At 42.2% G+C, this 23406-nt stretch overlaps 1 long non-coding RNA gene across 1 annotated transcript; it reads right to left on the bottom strand.

The window, feature by feature from the left end:
- Positions 1-305: 305 nt before the first annotated feature.
- LOC140716671 (uncharacterized) lies at positions 306-15117 on the bottom strand. The gene is made up of 3 exons (XR_012096342.1): positions 14998-15117; positions 5349-5397; positions 306-673 (listed from the first exon to the last, which is right to left on the bottom strand). It is a non-coding gene; the product is annotated as an uncharacterized lncRNA (long non-coding RNA).
- Between the last annotated feature and the right edge of the window lie 8289 nt (positions 15118-23406).

Raw genomic sequence — 23406 nt, 5'->3', positions numbered from 1 at the left:
TTCCTCACCGTGATGCATGGGTTTCCTGCAGATGCTCCAGTTTTCCTTCACATCAAGCCGCGCCGGTTGGCAGGTTAATGAATCATTGCAAATTGTCCTATGATTATGCTAGGATTAAATTGGAAGATTGCTGGGTGGTGTGACTCTGTATCCCAATAAGTAAATAAATAGACAGCGCGAGTAAATAGTTATAGATGTATTCTGTGGCAAAAGCAGAATTTCTTGCACATTATTGTTGTTGGTTCTGATAGATGTAACAATGACCAAAATTTCAATTAGAATGCTGAATGTATCTTGCCATTTACACTTTTAATTTAAACTGATGCTAAGTGGTTCCAGAGGAGCACTGAGGCTGCCAAACCTCTGACTATTTCTGAGCTGGCGACTGTACAAAACGGTCATCATCGAGTGAAGATTTGAAAGTTACAGAATACTTTATACAGCAGATGGATCTCGGTTATCTTCTTTAATGCAAGCAATACTGTTTTACAGCAAATCATAAACACAGGAGATTCTGCTGATGCTGGAAATCCAGAACAACACACATAGAATGGTGGAGGGACTCAGTAGGTCAGGCAGCTTTGGGCCAAGACTCTTCATCAGGACTGGAAAAGGAAGTGGAAGGAAAGCAGTGTCTTGTGTCTCTCTTGCTTCCAGTTCTACTCCTTCGACTCTATGGTAATAGAATATAAATTCTGAGTTTGAAAGTCTGAATGGTCTCCATCTATCAGCCAGTCTGGTACCTGCTGCACTTGTCCTCCTGATAATTGTTCAAAATGGGACTTTACTTACCCCACAGACAACTGGTGGAGACTCATATCCTTCTGCAGGTGCATAGCAGAGAGCATCCTAACAAGATGCAGCACTGCACTGCAGCAGACAGGAAGGCTCTACGATGGGTAGTCAAACTGCCGACTGCAACAGCAGCAGAGCCCACCCACCATCAAGGACACATATGCAGAAAGATGCCGCAAAAAGGCCAGCAATATCATGTGACGGATTCCACCTACCCTGCTCATGGCTATTTGTCCCACTCCCATCAGTGAAGAGATTGTGCCAGGACCACCAGACTCAAAAAGTTACTTCCTTCAAGCAGCAAGGCTGATCAACACCTCCACCCACTAACCCACCCCTCCACACCCCCAACCACCACTACTTCATCAATTCCTGTCAGTCACCTTATGTACAGACACTCCTATGTCTAGCATCACTTTATGGACATACAACCAATCTATGTAATAAGCAATCTTTTGTATTTGTATTTAATGTTCTTTTTCAAAATTATTCTTTATCTTATTGTGTTTTTCTTTTGCTGCATCGGATATGGAGTAACAATTATTTCATTCAACTTCTTCGAGGGATCGGTAGTGGAAATAATGATCAGCTTCAAGTTCCCGGATGTCAACATCTCTGCAGATCTATCCTAGGCCCAACATATTGATGCAATTACAAAGGCATGGCAGTGGCTATATTTCATTAGGAGTTTGAGGAAACGGTATGTTATCAAAGACTCTAGCAAATATCTACAGGTGTACCATCACAGTATACTATATAATACAACTACTATATAAATATCCACAGCATAGAAAAATTTAAGTTGTCATATGCAAGCCCGAAAATTTAATCGCTGTGAAGGAATTCTTACTCTTGTGGGATAATGTCTTTATTGACAAGATGGGTCACTCTACTTGGCAGGTGAGGTTTGTGGCTGTGAAACTGAAATGGTCTCCTATGTAGTGAGGAAATGTGAAAAGGTAATTCTTACCCTGCCTCCATGTACCAAAACTTGCAGCAGAGTTACTAAATTTGATGTGGTTGAATGACATGCACTCCAAAAAAAACTCTAACCCTCACTAGGATTTGTTAACATTTAATGCTCCAACAGTGGAGTGTTCTGCTGTTCCTGAAACAACAGACTCCTCACTATTAGGAAGGAATTTTTGGTTCACACAGAAACACAATCCCCAAGGCAGAATTACTTGTGCTGAGTTTGGTCAGAAATGCCCACCACAATCTCAGACCAATTAGCACAACTCCAAATAGTTACTCTGGTCTAGAACAGGCTGTCTGAAAGTGTAGTGGGAGCCAATTCACTAATAACAGTGGACAACAAAGATTTTGCTTCCTGAATACATTTGGGTGTATCTTATGGAGTTTGGGCTGTTGATCATGAAAATCACCATGAAAATTCCCTATCACGCACCTATGTAACCTATGTTTTAATTTCAATTCATAACTCAAGTCAGAATAACTGATCCCAAGATTAAGGAAGACATTTTTGTTGACCCGCAAATCGAATCACAGGCAATTCGAAGAACTTCTAGTGGGACCAGAGAAAATTTCTTGGCAACTACAGAGCATCAAACTATGTGTAGCTTTTTGACAACATGCTTCAAGCATACAAAACCATCAAGTGCAACATGTCACTAAAGATTAATTTTCTACATTCCCATTTAGACTTCTTCACTGCAAATCTTGGCGCTGTCAGTGACGAGCGTGGTGAAAGGTTTCACCAGGACATTACAGTCATGGAGAAACGGTAACAGGGCAACTGGAATCTATCAATGCTGGCTGATTATTGTTGGACACTTAAGCGAGAAGCCTCAGACACTGAGTACAAATAAAAATGATCAACAGAACATTTTTAGCTCAGTTGAACCATTGCAAAGCATCAGCACTGTTATTTAATCAAACGCATTATATTCAATAAAAGTTAAATACTTGCTTCTCCAAATTCCTTGTGATACAAGTAGTCTAAAATTGTATTTGTGTTCAGCTTCAAATGGTCTATCATAAACAAAAAATATCTAAGGAAGCAACACTTTTGAAAAAAAATTGTCGTCCAGTGTAACCTTGAAAAGAGGAGTGAAGAATGAGGCTAGGGGAGAAAAAAAAACCAGACGACATGGGTTAAGGGCAAAGGGGGAAAAGTTTAAAGGGAACATTGGGGGGGGGGTACTTCTTCAGACAGAGAGTGGTTGGAGTGTGGGATGAGTTTTAAGAAAAACTTGGACAGGTACATGGATGAGAGATGTATGGAGGGATATGGGCCAGGTGTAGGTCAGTGGGACTAGGCAGAAAAATGGTTTGGCACAGCCAAGAAGGGCCACAAAGGCCTGTTTCTGTGCTGTAATGTTCTATGGTTCTATGGTAAGAATCTTGAACTTATTCTAATGTGACAGGAATGTGTCACACTGGATCAATTTTTCAAAGGACCATCTCTGGTCTGATGGGCTGAATGGCCTTTAACTTTCTGCAATGCATTCCAATCTCATGAAGAGATTAGAATAAAAAATAATAAAACATTTAAAATATTATTTATAGACATATATAAATGTTGAATATAAATGTTTAAATATCAATATAAATATTAATATTCTATTAAAACTTTAAGAATATTGTCCATTTGAGAGCAATTATCTTTTGGCAATTCATCCACAACAGGATCACAGCAAGATCTTGCAAAGAATCTTGATGTCTAACTAAACATAGCACCGCTCAGGGTTTGAATTCAGTGGAGCAGCTTATTAAAACACAAGCATAATAGCAAGGCGTTTGCAGTGCAATGACCCCAGTGATCCAGTATCACAGTGGGGAAACTCTTCCGATTCAGCAGTAATGACATTGCTCCTCTTTATTTCAGATTAACTCAAACCTGCAACATTTACTGACTCCATTGGACTGTATGGCTTCTGCGGTTAGCCTGACAGTCTAAGGTTCAGCCAGACAGGATTTGAAGTTTAATGTTTTCAAGGGAATTATAAAGGAAATGGTTTACCTTGGATAAGTATTTTCTACTGGATTGATATATTTAGACAATTGAAATGAAAATATTTTATTTTATTTTGCAATACAGCATGGAGTAGACCATTCCAGCCCCATAAGCCAAGCTGCCCCAGCAATCCCAGAAACCCGATTAACTCCAATCTACTCACAGGACAAATTACAACAATCAGTTCACTTAACTGGCACATCTTTGGACTGTGGGAGAAAACTGGAGCACCCAGGAAGAACCCACACATTCCATGGGGAGGACATACAGAGACTCCTTACAGAATAGCGCCAGAATTGAACTTCGAAATGCCACAAGCTGTAATAGCATCGTGCTATCCACTGTGCTATCATGGTACCCAACGTTCTCTCTCTCATTTGTAATGACCAGTGTGTGCAAAAACCTTGTGCTCTGCAACAACGTGACAACATGTTCACATTGAATTTTTAAATGGAAATAAACTGAAGCTATTCTAAGGATAATTCATTGGTCATTGGGTTCATTGTTAATTTGTTGTTCATTGTTTAAAAGAAATAAAATAATACACATCAATGAGTCTTATTTCTCATATACTATATGACAGCATGTAATAATATCAGTCTTTTCACATGTTATTAAAGCCCTTTGCTTCTTTGGAATTCAACATTGTGAATTAATAATTTATTCAATAAAAACAGTATAAATAAGCCAGTTCTAAAATCTGCAGACAAATCATCGCAAACTCCACTTTGTCAACAACGTCCACATCAGAAACCAGAAAAGGAAATGATCGTGTACAATTGTGAAATATACTTAACATGCCAATGAGGTAGAGGGTGACAACTTTTTGTGTGCAGTTTAAATTCCTTTGTATGTTAGTAGCAAAAGATGTGTGTGCATGTGCAACCTTAGAGGGAACATTGATGCCCTCCATATACATAACAATGCAAAAATAATTTACATTTTTTCCTTTATTCAAAATATTTTCTTATTTAAGTAATATAGTCAAAGATTTTTGGATTTTTCTGGAGGTTATCCAGTGCTGACTCATTTATACAATTTGCTATGGTGTATTTTGTTTCCCTGACCACCTCTGTAGGATTCCAGCAATGCACTGATTAGAATTTGGTTTTCTTGGTGATCACCCAATAAACTGTCAGTACAATAGAATACGGAAATGTAGTAAGGGAATGCAGGGATACCAGGACTGGCTGAGAAAGCATTAAGACAGCACAGTAGCGCAATGGTTAGCAAATGCTTTACAGCACCAGCAACCCGGGGGTTAAATTCCCACCACTGTCTATAAGGAGTCTGTACGTTTTCCCTATGACCATGTGAGATTCCGCAGGGTGCTCAGTTTTCCTCCATTTCCCAAAGATGAACAGGCTAGGGTTAGAAAGTTGTGGGCATGCTATGTTGGCACCAGAAGCATGGTGACACTTATAGGCTGTCCTTAACAAATCTTTGGGCTGTATTGGTAGTTAACACATTTCTCTGAAAGTTTCTACATACAAAATATGCATAAAAGGACTTAAAGGACAGATGATCAACCCATCATGCTATTGAAAAATGGAGCAGACTCAACTGGCTGACTCACCTATTCCTCCTCCAAAATCGTATGAAGTCTTCCCAAAAAAAAAGTTACCCTGTTGGAAAATCAAAATCAGCACAAAAGTGATTCATTTACTGTTTAATAGGCATGTTTACACTGGCGAGCTGACTAAATTTTTAAAAAATTGTTATTCCTTATAAAACAGCCATAATGAACACATGGTGAAGAGTTCATTAGTCAGTAGATATTATCTATACCTTAGAGATTCTGCAGATACTGGAAATCTTGTGTGACACACACTAAATCAGAATCAGGTTTAAGCCCATAAGACATTGGAGTAGAATTAGGCCATTTGTCCCATTGATTCTCCTCCGTTTAATATCACCGGCATTGATCATGAAATTTATTGTTTTGTACATTGCAAAACATAGTAATTAAAAGAATAAATTACTGGAAATAATTCAGAAGATGTGTAGCTCAGGTGATTGATGGTTGGGTTGAGTTGTTCTCCAATTTTGGCAATTTACTTGCAAACATTTTGTCACCATCATCAGTGCACTGTTAATTGTGGTGTCCTTTGAATGCTTGGCCTTGAAATGAATACTAACATGGCATTTGCCTTCCTTACCACCAACTCAACCTGCAAGTTAACCTTCAGGGTGTTCTGCACAAGGACTCCCAAGTCGTTCTGTATCTTAGATTCCTGGATTTTCTCCCCATTTAGAAAATATTTCCGCACATTCATTTCTACTACCAAAGAGCATGATGATGCATTTTCCAACATTGTATTTCATTTCCCACTCTCTTGCCCATTCTCTAATCTGTCCAAGTCCTTCTGCATCCTACCCGTTTCCTCAACACTAACTGCCCCCCACCAATCTACGTATCATCTGCAAACCTTCATATCATCTGGTCCTTAATGATGGATGTCACTTTTTTGAGACATTGCCTTTTGAAAGTTCTTGGATGTTGGGGAGGCTAGTGCCCATGATGGAGCTGGCTGAGTTTACAACTTTCTGCAGCTTTTTCTCATCCTGTGCAGGGCCGCCTCCATACCAGACAGTGATGTATCTAGTTAGGATACACTCCATGGTACATCTGTAGAACTTTGCAAGTGTCTTTGGTGACATACACAATCTCCTCAAACCCCTAATGAAGTACAGCTGCTGTCGTGCCTTGTGTGTATGGTACAGGAACTCAGCAAATCAGGCAGCGTCTAAAGAGGGGAATAACCAGTCGACATTTTGGGCCAAGACCTTTCATCGGGACTGGAAAGGAAGGGGGAAGAATCCAGAATAAGGCGGCAGGGGAGGGGAAGAAATGCAATCTGGTAGGTGAGAGGTGAGATCAGGTGAGGTAGAAGGTGGATGGGTGGGGAGGGAATGAAGTGAAAATCTGGGAAGTAATAGGTCAAAGAGGTAAACAGATGAAGAAGGAGGATTCCAATAGGAGAGGAAAGTGTACCCTGGGAGAAAGGGAAGGTGAAGGGGCACCAGAGGGAGGTGATGGACAGGTGAGCAGAAGAGAGAAAGTGAGAAGGGATTCAGAATGGGGAATGGTAAAAGAGAGGAAGGGAAACTGGAGGGAAATAAACTGATGAAGTCCATCATAGGCACTAGTCTCTGTAGTATCCAGGGCATCTTTAAGAAGCGATGCCTCAAAAAGGTGGCATCCATCATTAAGGACCCCATTGTCCAGGTCATCCCTTGTTCTTGTTGCTACCATCAAGGAAGCACTACCACTCAACGATTCAGGAACAGCTTCTTTCTCTCTGCCGTCAGACTTCCAGACATTAAACCCATGAACACTACCCTCAGTAATTTTTATTTTTGCACTACTTATTTAATTTAACTATTTAATATTTATATACTTTCTGTAATTCAACTTTTTTCTATTATTATGTATTACATTGTACTGCTGTCAGAAAGACGACAGATTGTATGACATACGCTAGTTTTTTTATGCGGAGGAGGTGTAATGTATGGATCTATTTCTTTTAGAGCAAAGACGCCACCCCCCCCCCCCCCCTTAGCACTACATACTGATCTGTTGTCCACACATGTGCATTGTTCCCTTTCTCCCTCTCAGTGCAATGTTAAAGAAATCCCCGTGTGTGTTTTTATTTAATTGATATTTAGTTGTGCACAAACGCAATAACTTGATGGCGAATACAAACCTGAATGCCAGAAAATATCACAGACTGCACCAACACTTATGAGACAAAACAGCAAGAGTCAAACAGCACAAGAAAGCCATCACGGACACTAACAAAGAAACACATGAGTAACAGTGAAAGACATGCTGAATTTAATGTGAAAATAATGTGGTGATGGCTTCAATCGGGAAAGTTGATAAATCTGATAGTGCTAATGTAGGCTGGGAGTCTTATATTGAGAGGGTTGAACAGTATTGTAACATGAACAACATGGAGGAGCAAAAGGAAGTCCCTGCACTTCTTAGCTTAATGGACACAAGTATTTACTGTCTCTTATTTAACCTAGTATCTGCTGAAAAGCCAACAAGCAAGACGTTCGACAAAATTGTTGCAATTTTACAAAATCACTTGAGCCTTAAATCACTAGCAATAGCAGAGAGATTTAGATTTTATAAAAGGAACCAGTCAAAAGATGAAAGCCTTTCTGAATACATTGCAGAACTGTGCAAACTTTCCTAGTACTGTGACTTTAGAGATGAACTTCCTGATGCATTAAGGGACAGACTTGTATGTGGCATGCATAGTCAAAGCACTCGATAGAGGTTACTGTCAGAAAGAGACCGAACAGGCATTGACCATTGCAATATTGTTAGAGTCTGCAGCAAAGGATGCAGCAGAACTACAGAAAAGGAGACTAGAATATGAAATGCACAAAATATCCCTGAATGGTGCAAAAAGCCAAAGATGTTATCAATGTGGCAAATCCTCCCATGATGCAAACGACTGTTGGCTCAAAGAAAAGGTCTTCAAGTGTCACATACAAGGTCATATAGAGAGAGTGTGCAAGGCAGACAAAAAGCACAACTGAGTGAAAAGTTTCCAACACAAAACTAAGCAAATGCATAACATTACTGAATGTAAAACAGAATCAGGCAACAGAGTTTGAGAAAGGTGAACTGCATAGCATAACTGAAGCAGATCACAAAATCATCTGGATCACAATAGACGTGTCCAATGTAAAACTGCAAATAGAGCTGGATATAAGGTCAGCTTTGTCCATAATTCCAGAGGCTGACTACAACAGACTGTTTTCTAAGATATCATTACAGAAGACCTCTGTGATGCTAAAGACGTTATCAAAAGTCTATGAAATCACCATGCAAGCATGGCCAGATCATGGTAACCTGTTGGTTCCAGAGTTCTCAGCGAGACAGGACCAACTGTTGGTATGTCAAAGAACTCTGATGCGTGAATCTCGAGTTGTGGTTCCCTCTAAACTGCACACCAGAGTGTTAGCAAATTTGCAAGAAGGGCACCTGTTCAATTAGAGTAGGGGGCTAGCCAGTTCAGCAATTCACACAGTTGACCTGATTAATCTTGAGGGGGCAATAATTAGGTCAGCTGCAAGCTCAGAACGATCAATACACCCAGAATAATTGCAGCCCAACTCCAGCCATAGACCTTCACTACAAAGGAGCAGTGGAGTCAGTTGTTGCGAAATGCAACATTATCCACTACCAAAAGAATGTTTGCACAATTGCTCTCTGTAATACTATCTTTGCATAAGTGTTATTAGGGCTGATCAGTGGTAGGAAGATAGACCCTACTCCAACTAAACTCTGGGATTTTGAGTTAATGTAAATTTGACTGTAACAAATACGAGTCCAAACGTATGTTCATTTATATTAACTTGTTTAGTCGGTAAGTGTCTTCTTAATAACAGTTGATTCACATCCTAAATTTTATTGCGGAGAGTAACATGCACAAAATAATGAGGGAACTCAACAGGTCAGGTAACATCAATGGAGAGAAATAAAGAGTTACATTTTGTGTCTGTTACTCTGGATTAAGTCACTAAATTCCTGTAGATGGCTCTCTGCTCTTGGTGCCTGATAAATATTGCAATAATCATAATTAAGCTTTTATTTAATTCAAACTAAATATCACATACAGTCAGTGGCTAGTTTATTAGGTACAGAAAGTACCTAATAAAGTAACCACTGAGTGTATTTCTGTACGTTCATGGTTATCTGCTGCTGTAGCTCATCCAATTCAAGGTTTGACGTGTCACATGTTCAGAGATGCTCTTCTGTACACCACTGATGTAACACGTGGTTATTTGAGTTACTGTCACCTTCCTGTCAGATTGAACCTGTCTGGCCATTCTCTTCTGACCTCTTTCATTATTGAGGTATTTTCACCCACAGAACTGCCACTCATGTGATACTTTTTGTTTCTCCCATCATTCTCTGTAAAACCTAGAGCAGGAGTTCTCAATTTTTCTTTTGCTATGAAGCCTTAACATTATCCAAGGACCCCAGGTTGGGAACCCCTGCTCTGGAGACTGCTGTATTTGAAAATCCCAGGAGATCAGCAGTTTCTGAGATACTCAAACCACCCCATCTGGCACCAACAATCATTCCATGATCAAAGTCACTTTGACCACATTTATTCCTCATTCTCAATGAACCTCAAGCTGAACCTCTTGACCATGTCTGCATGTTTTTATGCATTGAGATGTTGCAACATGATTGGCTGATTAGATATTTGCATTAATGAGCTGGTGTACATCTGTACTTAATAAAGTGGCCACTGAGTGTATGGTACAATTAGATCCAATAAAGCATGGAAGATGGAAAGATCTGAAATAAAGTTAGAGACACAAGGGTGGAATCTGAAGCAAGAGAAAACAAACTAGGAGGAAGCTAGCAAATAAGGATCAGAATCAGAATCAAATTATTATTAATGACACAAGATGTGCTCCAGACATTGGAAATCCAGAGCAACACACACTAATGACTTTGTGTTCTAAATGGAACTTCATTAGATGGGGCACCTTGGTCAGCAAGGACCTGTTTCCTTGCTGTATGACCTTATGATGCTGTGAAAATGCTGCGGGAGCTCAGCAAGTTGGGTAGAGTCTATGAAGGGGAATAACCATTTGATGTTTATCCCCCTCCATATGGTCCACGGCCTCCTCTTGTGCCAAGATGAAGCCACCTTCTGGGTGGAGGAGCAACAGATATTCCATTTGGGTGGCCTCTAACATGATGGTTTGAATATCGATTTCTCCTTCCGGTAATTTTTCCCTCCCCTCCCCTTTGATTCCCCTCTCTGACCTCTTACTTCCCCGAGTCCCCTCCTCCTTCCCTTTCTCCTGTGGCCCACTCTCCTCTCCTATCAGACTCCTTCCCTCTTTCCTTCCCTACCCACCTGACTTCACCTGTCACCTTTTAGCTATCCTCCTTCCTCTCCACCACCTTTTTATTCTAACATCATTTCCCCCCCCCCACCTCATTTTCAATCCCGAGGAAAAGTCTTGGCCCGAAACGTCAACTGTTTATTCATTTCCACAGATGCCGCCTGACCTGTTGAGTTCCTCCTGCATCGTAAGACCATAAGACAAAGGAGCAGAAGTCGGCCATTCGGCCCATTGAGTCTGCTCCGCCTTTTTATCATGAGCTGATCCAATCTCCCCTTTAGTCCCATTCCCCCGCCTTCTCACCATAACCTTTGATGCCCTGACTACTCAGATACCCATCAATCTCTGCCTTAAATACACCCAATGACTTGGACTCCACTGCAGCCCGTGGCAACAAATTCCACAGATTCACCACCCTCTGGCTAAAAAAAAATCTTTGCATCTCTGTTCTGATTGGGCGCCCTTCAATCCTCAAGTCATGTCCTCTCGTACTAGACTCCCCCACCATGGGAAACAACTTTGCCACATCCACTCTGTCCATGCCTTTCAACATTCGAAATGTTTCTATGAGGTCCCCCCTCATTCTTCTAAACTCCAAGGAGTACAGTCCAAGAGCGGTCAAACGTTCCTCATATGTTAGCCCTCTCATTCCCGGAATCATTCTAGTGAATCTTCTCTGAACCCTCTCTAATGTCAGCACATCCTTTCTTAAATAAGGAGCCCAAAACTGCACACAGTATTCCAAGTGAGGTCTTACCAGTGCCTTATAGAGCCTCAACATCACATCCCTGCTCCTATACTCTATTCCTCTAGAAATGAATGGCAACATTGCATTCGTCTTCTTCACCACCAACTCAACCTGGAGGTTAACCTTAAGGGTATCCTGCACAAGGACTCCCAAGTCCCGTTGCATCTCAGAATTTTGAATTCTCTCCCCATTTAAATAATAGTTTGCCCATTTATTTCTTCTACCAAAGTGCATGACCACTTTCCAACATTGAATTTCATTTGCCACTTCTTTGCCCATTCTCCCAAACTATCCAAGTCTCTCCGCAGACTCTGTTTCCTCAGCACTACTGGCCCCTCCACCTATCTTTGTAACATCAGCAAACTTAGCCACAAAACCATCTATTCCATAATCCAAATCATTGATATACAACGTAAAAAGAAGCAGCCCCAACACAGACCCCTGTGGAACACCACTGGTATCCGGCAGCCAACCAGAATAGGATCCATTTATTCCCACTCTCTGTTTCCTGCTAATCAACCAACGTTTGTAACTTACCCGTAATTCCATGGGCTCTTACCTTGTTTAGCAGCCTCATGTGCGGCACCTTGTCAAAGGCCTTCTGAAAATCCAAATACACAACATCCACTGCATCTCCCTTGTCTAGCCTACTTGAAATTTCCTCAAAAAATTGCACTAGATTTGTCAGGCAGGATTTTCCTTTAAGGAAACCATGCTGAGTTCTGCCTATCTTGTCATATGCCTCCAAGTACTCCGTAACCTCATCCTTGACAATCGACTCCAACAACTTCCCAACCACTGATGTCATGCTAACAGGTCTATAGTTTCCTTTTTTCTTTAAATAGCAGAGTGACATTTGCAATTTTTCAGTCCTCTGGAACCAGGCCTGAATCTATCGACTTTTGAAAGATCATTGCTAATGCCTCCTCAATCTCCACTGCTACTTCCTTCAGAACACGAGGGTGTATTCCATCTGGTCCGGGAGATTTATCTACCCTTAGACTATTCAGCTTCCCGAGTACTTTCTCTGTCATAATTGTGACTGCGCACACTTCTCTTCCCTGACACCTTTGAATGTCTGGTATATTGCTGATGTCTTCCTCAGTGAAGACTGATGCAAAATACTTGTTCAGTTCCTCGGCCATCTCCTTATCTCCCATTACAATTTCTCCAGCATCATTTTCTATCGGTCCTATATCTATTCTCACCTGTCTTTTACTCTTTATATACTTGAAAAAGCTTTTAGTATCCTCTTTGATATTATTTGCTAGCTTCCTTTCATAGTTCATCTTTTCCCTCTTAATGACCTTCTTAGTTTCCTTTCGTAAGTTTTTAAAAACTTCCCAATCTTCTGTCTTCCCACTAATTTTTGCTTCCTTGTATGCCCTCTCCTTTGCTTTTACTTTGGCTTTGACTTCTCGTCAGCCACGGTTGCATCCTTTTTCCATTCGAAAATTTCTTCCCTTTTGGAATATATCTGTCTTGCACCTTCCTCACTTCTCGCATAAACTCCAGCCACTGCTGCTCTGCCGTCCTTCCCGCTATTGTCCCTTTCCAGTCAACCTTGGCCAGTTCCTCTCTCATGCCACTGTAATTTCCTTTACTTCACTGAAATACCGACACATCGGATTTCGGCTTCTCTTTCTCAAATTTCACAGAGAACTCAATCATGTTGTGATCACTACCTCCTAAGGGTTCCTTCACCTCAATCTCTCTAATCACCTCTGGTTCATTACACAATACCCAATCCAGTACAGCCGATTCCCTAGTGGGCTCAACAACAAGCTGTTCTAAAAAGCCATCTCGTAGACATTCTACAAATTCTCTCTCTTGAGATCCAGTGCCAACCTGATTTTCCCAATCCACTCGCATGTTAAAATCCCCCACAATTATCATAACACTGCCCTTCTGGCAAGCCTTTTCTATTTCCTGTTGTAATTTGTAGTCCACATCACTGCAGCTGTTTGGAAGCCTGTAGATAACTGCCATCAGGGTCCTTTTACCCCTGCGATTTCTTAGCTCAATCCATTAAGATTCTGTACCTTCCGATCCTATGTCAACTCTTTCTAATGATTTAATATCATTTCTTACCATTAAAGCCACGCCACCCCCTCTGCCTATCCTTCCGATACACCGTGTATCCTTGGACGTTCAGCTCCCAGAGACATGCATCCTTTAGACACGTCTCAGTGATGGCCACAACATCATACCTGCCAATGTGTAACTGTACGACAATATCATCCACCTTATTCCTTATGCTGTGTGCATTTAAGTATAACACCTTAAGTCCAGTATTTGGTACTTTTTGCTTTGACTGCACTGCAACTCATTCCAATGGCTGCAAATTTGCCCCATCACCTGCCTGTCCTTCCTGACATCTTTACTGCTCACTATCTTAGATTTATTTCTGTTTTCCCCCTCCTCCACTCTGTCATTCTGGTTCCCATCCCCCTGCCAACTTAGTTTAAACCCTCCCTAATAGCTCTATTAAACCTTCCAGCCAGGATATTGGTCCCCTTCAGGTTCAGGTGTAACCTGTCCTTTTTGAACAGGTCATACTTCCCCCAGAAGAGATCCCAATGATCCAATAATCTGAAGCCCTGCCCCCTGCACCAGTCTCTCAGCCACTCATACACCTGCCTGATCCTTCTATTCTTGCCCTCACTAGCACGTGGCACAGGTAGCAATCCTGAGATTACTACCCTGGAGGTCCTGTTTCTCAGCTTCCTTCCTAACTCCAGGAAATCTCTCTTCAGCACCTCCTCCCTTTTCCTGTCTATCTCATTGGTACCAACATGTACCAAGACAGCTGGCTGCTCGCCCTCTCCCTTCAGAATATCCTGGACCCGATCCGAGACATCCCATATCCTGGCACCTGGGAGGCAACACACTATGTGGGTATCTCTATCAGGCTCACAGAATCTCCTGTCTGTTCCCCTGACTATGGAATCCCCTATGACTACCACATTCCTCTTCTCCCTCCTTCCCTCCTACACAACAGCGCCAGGCTCAGTGCCAGAGATCCGGTCACCGTGGCCGTCCCCTGTCAGGTCATCCCCCTCAACAGCATCCAAAACGATATACTTGTTGCTGAGGGGGCAGCCACAGGGGTGCTCTCCACTATCTGGACATTTCCCTTCCCTCTCCTGACAGTCACCCAGTTTTCTGACCCCTGTAGCCTAGGGATGACTACCTCCCTGTAGCTCCTGTCTATCACCTCTTCACTTTCTTTAACAAGCAGTAGGTCATCAAGCTGCAGCTCCAGATCCCTAACACGGTCTGAGGAGCTGCATCTCGGTGCACCTGGTGCAGATGTGGCTATCAGGGAGGCTGGAAATCTCCCTGGATTCCCACATCTGACACCCTGAACAAAGCACTAACCCTGCAGATATGCTACCTAATTCTACAGGAATGAAACAAGGGAAAATAAGTTACCTCACCAAACACACGAACTTTTTAAACCGTTAGCTTGTACCATTAGCTGTGTGAGCCCTGCTGTTCCTCCGTCTGTCCGGGCCGATTCGCCACGGGGAAAAAAGACCTACTTCGAAGTTAATTAGATTGATTTAAAGGAGCTGACCGGCCTTACCTGACTTGGGAGCAAGTTCATCCTCAGCCTCCTAAACCAAAGCCTTCCTACTCTGTCTCCCACTACTTCGTCGCCCGCTCCGTTAATCTGCTCGCTTTTTAAACTCTCCCGCTGTCTCACAGGCTGACCTTCACGCGCTTGCGCAGAGTCGTGCCCCGTTCAAACTGCCGAAGAAATGACCTTGTGTGTGTTGATGCCTCAGGCTGTGACCCTCTCCAGGATTGGTAAGGAAGTGGGGAGAGGCCAGAATAAGAAGATGGAAGGAGGGGAAGGAGAAAGGAGGGAACACCAAAGGGTCTGTTTCTGTACTGTATAACTCTTTGATTCTATGAAGAGAATTGGTCAGTTTCTTAATAGAAGATGAAGAATAGAAATTCCCCACTGTCAAAAGCAGCCATTCACTAGATCAGGACATGACTCACTATTAAAGTACACAGTTTCAGATGCAATCATGTTTTAAAGTGCTGTGTCTTCTTCCTTTTCCATAATGATCTCCACCTTCTTGCTAAATCTATCATTGAGAAGTCATATATTCAGAAAAGCCACTGCTATGAGCTGCATAAGGTTGAACCAATATGTAGAATTAATTCAGCAGTAAGTTAAGTCATTTTAAGAAATAATAACTAAGGAGTAACATCAATAAAAGAAATACATTGCTTTTCTCCTAATTACAGGCTGTGAATCTTCTACTTAAACGTGCAAGTGAGAATTCTGCTGGTGCGAAGTGAGCTTATATAAACTGCATTCTATAAACCAGGGGTGTCAAACTACTGGCCCGCGGGATGATTTAGGGGAAAAAAAGTATATTCATGACCATTTCAGTACGGCAGCCGTACAATAAGCGGCAGTTAACCACCCGCTGTGCATAAGCACCAACCACCCTGCACTGAAGACCACCAGAGCCCCACTTACGTAGTCAGACACAATATAAACACACAGAGTACTCGGGTCAGTAACACCTGTAGCAAGGCTGAGACTGTTTGCTGCTGTGGTTCAAAATGCTTTCCAAGAAAAGAAATGTTGACATCGAAGGTCGGATATTCAAGGATAATTGGAAAGATTTTTTTTCCTTCTCTGAGGTCAACGGCAAACCCGTGTGTCTGATATGCTCGCAACAAGTGGCTGTGGCAAAAGCGTACAATATCAAACGACACTATGAGACGTCACACGGAGAAAAATATGACAAATACAGAGGACCACTCAGAACGCAAAAGGTAAACGAACTTGAAGCAGCTCTGCAAAAACAGCAATCAGTGTTCACCAAAAGTTGACAGACTCATGATGGAGCTGTCAGGCCAGCTATATTATTGCCAACAAAATAGGTGCTGCGTCGAAGCCATACTCAGAGGGGAAATTCATCAAAGCATGCTTGCCGACGGCGGCTGAGCTGTTGTGCCCTGAGAAGAGACAGGTTTTTGGTAATATCAGCTTGGCAAGGAATACTGTGGCAGAGAGAATCAGGGACTTTGCAGGAGATTCGAACAGTCAACTAAAAGACAAAGTAAAGGCATTTATTGCCTTCTCTATTGCAATTGATGAGAGCACCGACGTGACTGATGTAGCTCAGTTGGGAATATTTATTCGTGGTGTCTTTGACCGTCACTGAGGAGTTTGTGGAGATGGTGCCCATGACAAACACCACAACGGCGAACGACGTTTTCTCCGGCCTCGTTGAGGTCTTGGACAGAGTGGGGGTTGACTGGAGTCATGCTGTCAGCATGGCAACAGATGGCGCACCGTCCATGGTCGGGAAAAAGGCAGGTGTTGTTGTGAAACTCAGAGAGAAAGTTCAGACAGATAATCCAGAGCAGGAATTCTGGAATTTTCATTGTATTATACACCAAGAGGCTTTATGTAGCAGGAGTCTGAAAATGGACAATGTCATGGATGTAGTAATCAAAACGGTTAATTTTATTAGAGCTAAGGAACTCAACCACCAGCAATTTGACACTCTTTCGTCCGAAAGTAACATTGGACACAGCCTACCCTACCACACTGAGTTCCGCTGGTTAAGCAGAGGGGTTGTGCTCATACGCTTTTTTCAATTACGTGCGGAAATTGGACTATTCATGAACGAGAAAGGGAAGTCGGTGGCAGAGTTGGATGACCCAGACTGGCTTCATGATCTTGCATTTTTGGTGGATATAACAGAGCACTTAAACGTGCTTAATGTTAACATGCAAGGCCGCAACAAACTCGTTACGGAATACTACGACAACATTCGTGCCTTTCAAATTAAATTAGGCCTGTTGGAGATGCAACTATCCCGGAGCAACCCAGCTCATTTCCCCTCTTTACAGTCTGTGTGTGTCGCTCCTGGGAATAATGACAACATGGACAGGTACAAGGACAAAATATCACGGCTGAAAAGTAAGTTTCAGAATCATTTTCAAGTCTTCAGTCAGCTCGAGAAGGAATTCTCACTATTTTGCTCGGCGTTTGCCGTCACCGCAGCATCGGATGTGCCGGAGGAACTCCAAATGGAACTGATTGAAATTCAGTGTAACTCGGCTTTGAAATATAAATTTGAGACTGTGGGTGTGGACTCATTCTATCAATACCTGGGACCGATGTACCCCAAGATGACAGACTTTGCCTCAAAGATCCTTTGTATGTTCGAGATAACATATCTCTGTGAGCAGGCGTTCTCCATAATGAACATTAACAAATCCAAACTGCACTCGCAGCTGACACACAGACATCTAAATGACATTATGAAAATCGGAACTGCCCAGAAACTGGTCCCTGATGTTGACAGGCTGGTTAAAGCCAAGAGATGTCAGGTGTCTGGAAGCAGCAGGTGTAACATGAGTGACACTGTTCCATGCACTGCAAAATGCATTATGAAATATTGAGTGTCATAATATTGTAATTCATTCATTTCCTGACTATTCTATTATTGTAAATGTGATCACTTCAATAAAAATTAGAGGCTGACTGTGTTCATTGTCTGAGTTTGATTGCTGGAAGCAAGCTATTAAAATTAGGTGCAGTTGTGCAGCCTACATTTACAATTTGTTTCATTAGGTCTACATTTGTGTCTGCTAATGTGCGATTTCAAATGGTTTATTAATGGGAAGGGTGTGGCTCCCAAAACAATCTTAGCCAAAATAACATCGTTTTCTCTGTCTCTCATCACAACTTACTTATAGCCTACGACTGTAAGTTAATACCAATGGTAAAAATAACGCTTGCTCGGCAATCTTCTTCATAAGAAACGGAATTTGTAAAGAGAAACACTTTGTAGTTATAGCAGAGACCGAGACACATGAGAGCAGGCTGAAAAAATGGAGGCAACGAAAGCTGTGGGAGCACGTGCGCGTCCACAACTGACCCAGACCGCATGAAGTCGCATTTTGCCCAATCCAGCCTGTGACCTAAAATGAGTTTGACACCTCTGCACGGTAAAGCTGCAGTGTCTGTGTTCAATCATCCAATCTTCCTTCAATCAGAGTAAATTAATGGAACAATTAATGAAGTCAAATTCCGTTTTCAAGGAAATTGGCTTATTTTATGCAAAGCCATTTCAACATTTAGTTGAAAGTGAAGGATTCAATCAGTGCCTCAACTTGTACCATCATCACCGCAGTCAGAAAGTTGTGGGTTAAAGTTGCAGCAAGTTATACCGAGATGTCGCTGGCAATAAGGATGTGCTGTTAAATTAAGATCCTAGTTTGCAGTTCAGCTGGATTTTAAACATTCCCAACACATTTCAAAACACAGCTCTCAGTGCTCGAGACAACGTTCTTCCACTGAAATATTCTCATAAAAGCATAAGTTCCATCGTCTTATAGAATTTAAAATGTTAGTGAAAAGCACACAGTTAAGGGAAGAGCACTTAACAGTACTGAAATACAGCAGGGTCTTAGGGTCCAAATCATTAGCTCCTGGAACTGGCCACACAAGTAGACAGGGTGGTAAAGAAGGCAAAGTCAAGTATAAAGTAAATTTATCATCAAAGTAGGTATGCATCACCATATACAGCCCTGAGATTCATTTTCGTGCAGGTATTCACAGGAAAGCAAAGAAATACAATAGATTCGATGAAAAATTGCATACAAAGACAGTCAAACAACCAACGTGCAAAGGACAACATGCACAAAGATAGATGGGTAGATGGATAGATAGATAATACTGAGTTGTCGAGTCCCTTAGCTGTGCCTTTATCAGTCAGGGTGTTGAGTATAAGAGTCAGCGAGTCATGTTGCAGCCAGATTAAAGGCTGATGAGAGCACACTTGGAGTATTGTGTACAATTCTTCCCATCCTATTACAGGAAGGATGTGAAGTCTACGGGAAAGGTATGAAGAAGTTTACCGGGATGGGATGCCTGAATTAGGGGTTGGACAAACTTGGAAACAAGAGAGAATCTGCAGATGCTGTTAAATCAAGCAACACACATGAAAATGCTGGAGGAACTCAGCAGGCCAGGCAACGTCTATGGAAAAGAGTATAGTTGATGTTTCAGGCTGAGACCCTTCGGCAGGACAAACTTGGGTTGTTTTCTCTGGAGCATAAGAGGCTGAGGAACCTGATGGAAGTTTATAAAATTATGCAAGACACAGACATGTAGAGAGTAGCAGCCAGGGTCTTTCTTCCCTGGGTAGAAATGTCAAAAACTAGAGGACATTGCTTCAAGGTGCAAGAGGACAAGTTTAAAGGAGATGTGGGGGCAAGTTTTATTTCACACAGACAGTGGTTGGTGCTCAGAGTGGGTTTCCAGGTTCTAGATTCAAGATTGTTTAATGTCATTTCCATACATTAGTGTAAAGGAGAACAAAAAAATTGTTACTCCTGATCCGATGCAGCACAAAATATAATAAAAAGAACATAATAATAAAAAACACAATAAATACAGTGCTGTGCAAAAGCCTTAGACAGATGTATATACATATATCTAGGGTGCTTAAGACTTTTGCACAGTACTGTATTTGTCAGGTTTGTAAATCTGGAGGGAGCAAACGTTGTTGGGAATGGTGGGGGTGGAGTGCCACGGGAGGGGTGTGGAACAGGAGGCAGAGAAGGAGTGCCAGGGTGGGGGTTGGTAGAGCGGGTACAGACACACCCAGCCCTGAGACTCCAGACAAGGTCATTTAATTCCAAACAATTAGTTTATTGATCATTACAGAACGTCTCTCTGATGCTCTCTGCTCCTTCAGGTTTATCATCACTCACACATGTCATGATTTTTTGTGGCAGCAGTACAGTGCAATACATAAAATTACTACAGTACTGTGCAAAAGTCTTAAGCATCTTAGCTACTGTATATATAAATGCCTAAGATTCTTTCACAGAATAAAAATAAATACAGTACATAAGATGGCTTATATACATAGATCAATTGTATGTCCATAAAGTGACACTAGGCACAGGAGTGTCTGTACATGAGGTGACCCTGACAGGAAATGATAAAGTAGTGGTGGTTGGGGGTGTGGAGAACTGGTTTAGTGGGTGGAGGTGTTGATCGGCCTTACTGCTTGTGGAAAGTACTGCAACTGTTTTTGAGTCTGGTGTTCCTGGCATGGATGCAACATAGCTTCCTCCCTGATGGGAGAGGGACAAACAGTCCATGGGCAGGGTGGGTGGGATCGTTCATGATGTTACTGGCCCATTTCCAGCACTTTTCTCTATATATGTGAGAGGTAGTGGAAGCAGCTACGATACTAATGCTTTAGACTGATACGTGAATATGCTGGAAATGGGAGGGATATGGGTCATGTGCAGGCCGAAGAGGTTTAGTTTAATTCAGCATCGTGTTTGGGAGAGACATTCTGAATTGAAGGGATTGTTCCTATGCTGGGCTGGTCTATGAATTTTGTGTGCAAGTTGATTACTAAGTTTGCCCACCCAGCCGTAATTTATGATATGGGAGATATTTTCGGTTAGATGGCAAATCAGGGAGCTGACGCATACAATATGTTGAACGGACTCAGCAGGTCAGGCAGCAGCTATGGAAATGAACAAACAGTCACTGTTTTGGCTCAAGAACCTTCTTCATGACTGAAAAGGAAGGGAGAAGATGCCAGAATAAAACGGTGGGGAGAGGGGAAGGAGGATAGTTAGAAGGTGCTAGGTGAATCCGGGTGGTTAGGAAAGGTAAAGGGTTGGAGAGGATGGTATCTGATAGGAGATGAGAATGGACAATAGGAGAAAAGGAAGAGGAAGGGGACCCAGGTATAATACACAGGTGAGAAGAGGTAAAAGGCCAGAGTGGAAGAGTAAAAGAGGGGAGGGGGATGGGATTATTTTCAATGTAATAGGCAGCTAATGTAATTCACCAGTTCAAGGTGAAGGTGAAAATTAATCAATGAAAGGGTGTAGAACCTAGAACAGGATCAGAAAGAGCAAACAGGCTACTGTTGACTTGCTAAAAAATGCATAAGATTCAGATTCTGATGTATTTATCACATGTACTTTGAAACTTACAGTGAAATGTGTCAATTTTCTTTACAACCAACACACCCAAGTCTGTGCTGGGCCAGAGCAGGATCTGCGCCAACATTCCACATACATTATGCTCAGCAGAACAACACAGACCACAACAAACTCCATTCCCCTCTCCCAGCCACGCCAATCCACAGTCCTCTAACACCAGGACAGGATATCTTTGGCCTCCAGCAGACCTGTGAATTCGCAGACAATAGGCATAAGTATAATTGTGGATGATGGAATTGATGGCTTTGTGGCAAAGTTTGCAGATGATACAAAGATAGGTGGAGGGACAGATACTGTTGAGGAAGCAGGGAGAATGCAGAAAGGAATTTTTTTTAAAGTTGTTTTTATAAATAGCCAAGGTTTGTAATTGTGGACCAAGCAATAGTATGTAAGCTTTAGATGATTCTGATTTATTTACATATGTACGCACAATGAAATATGTCCTTTGCGTTAACAATCAACACATCCAAGGATGTGCTGGGAGCAGCCCGCAAGTGTTGTCACACATTACCACACAAGCATAGCATGCCCATCACTTTCAACAGAACAATACAAGTGTAAGGGATTTCCTCTCTATGTTACTGCGTATGTTAATCAAAATGGCTTCTTTGTTTTGTTAAAAGTAAGAATGCTTCTTTGTTATGGTAACTGGTGAGAGAGTGCTTTCTCTCGCAGCTTGTTTGGGTTATAATTACTGATAATGAGAATTGTATTCACTTGTTGACCAATTGGGATAGATGTTATTCTTTCTTGTGGGTCTGTAAGCTAGTGTTGCGCAAACTTTTGGGGAGTTGGAGGAGGAGATTGCGAGGACAGGAGGACGTGCTGGATGTGCTCTGGTTGACCACCAAGGTTGGTCCCAGGCGGCAGGTCGAGGAAGTTGGAGAAGATCGAATAGTGGACCGAAGACTTCGATAGTTGAGCTCCAATGGTTGTGCACAAATTGACTGAACTCTGATAAGTTTTGGCGCCTTTTCTTTCTTTTCTTTCATATATATTGTATTGCTATTAATTACCTAGTTCTAGTAAGATTTATAAAGTGTAATTTGTAAAAGGTACATTGTGTGCTGGCTGATGATTGATGTTTGAGGCCGTATCAGGTGGCATTGCACAGCAACCGACACAACCGTGAGACAAGGTTGGGCGGGGGACGGGGTCTCCCCTAGATACGTACGAGCCGATATAGCTGAGCGTTACACAAGCAACAACAACAACAGAACAAAACAAGACAACAGCAGAACAAACCCCTTTCCCACCCAACCCCACTCACCCACACAGATGGAATCTCAGATTCGCAGACACTGGCCATCCAACCTCCAGTCCCTGGCCTGGAGTCGCAGACTTGACCTTTGGGCCTCTACCTCTGGGCTTGCCAAGTTTGGTGTTTGGCTTTTCGGGCTTTCTACTGCTGGAGTTACTGAGCTCTCGGCTTCAACCTTCGGTTTTGTCCTCTGGGAATCGACTCCAGGACTCACTGCTTACTGGTTTGACCTTCAAGCCTCAACCCCTGGACTCACCAATCACAGGTTAGAATAGGTACACAACGCTGGAAGAACTCAGCAGGTCAGGCAGCATCCGTGAGAAAAGAGTAGTCAACGTTTCGGGCCAAGACCCTTCATCAGAAAGGTCAGGATAGGCTAGGAGTTGGAGGATGGTTGAGAAGGATCGATGGTGAAGAGTAAGGCAAGTGTTTGGAGGGGGAGTAAGATGAGCAGTGCTTCAGAATGTGACCAGGATTCCACTGATCTGCTCTCTCTAATTATTATTTTCCTTTTCAATTAAAAATGGCCACAAATCACTATGGTTTCCAAAACAGGTGACTGTGAAAATGACTACTTCCTGGAGCTGTCTGTGCACTGAGCATTTAATCTTTAAATTGTGTTCTGCTTGCCTAATGCAGCATGTAATCACTCAGTGTGTAGAAACCTTCAAAATTATTTCATTTCCACAAAATATCATCTGACAGTTGTGAGGA

This window comes from Hemitrygon akajei, chromosome 26 (genome assembly GCF_048418815.1).
Source record: "Hemitrygon akajei chromosome 26, sHemAka1.3, whole genome shotgun sequence".
Classification (NCBI taxonomy): Eukaryota; Metazoa; Chordata; class Chondrichthyes; order Myliobatiformes; family Dasyatidae; genus Hemitrygon; species Hemitrygon akajei.
Note: the sequence above shows the minus strand (reverse complement) of the source record. Positions and strands in the feature narration are given on the sequence as shown.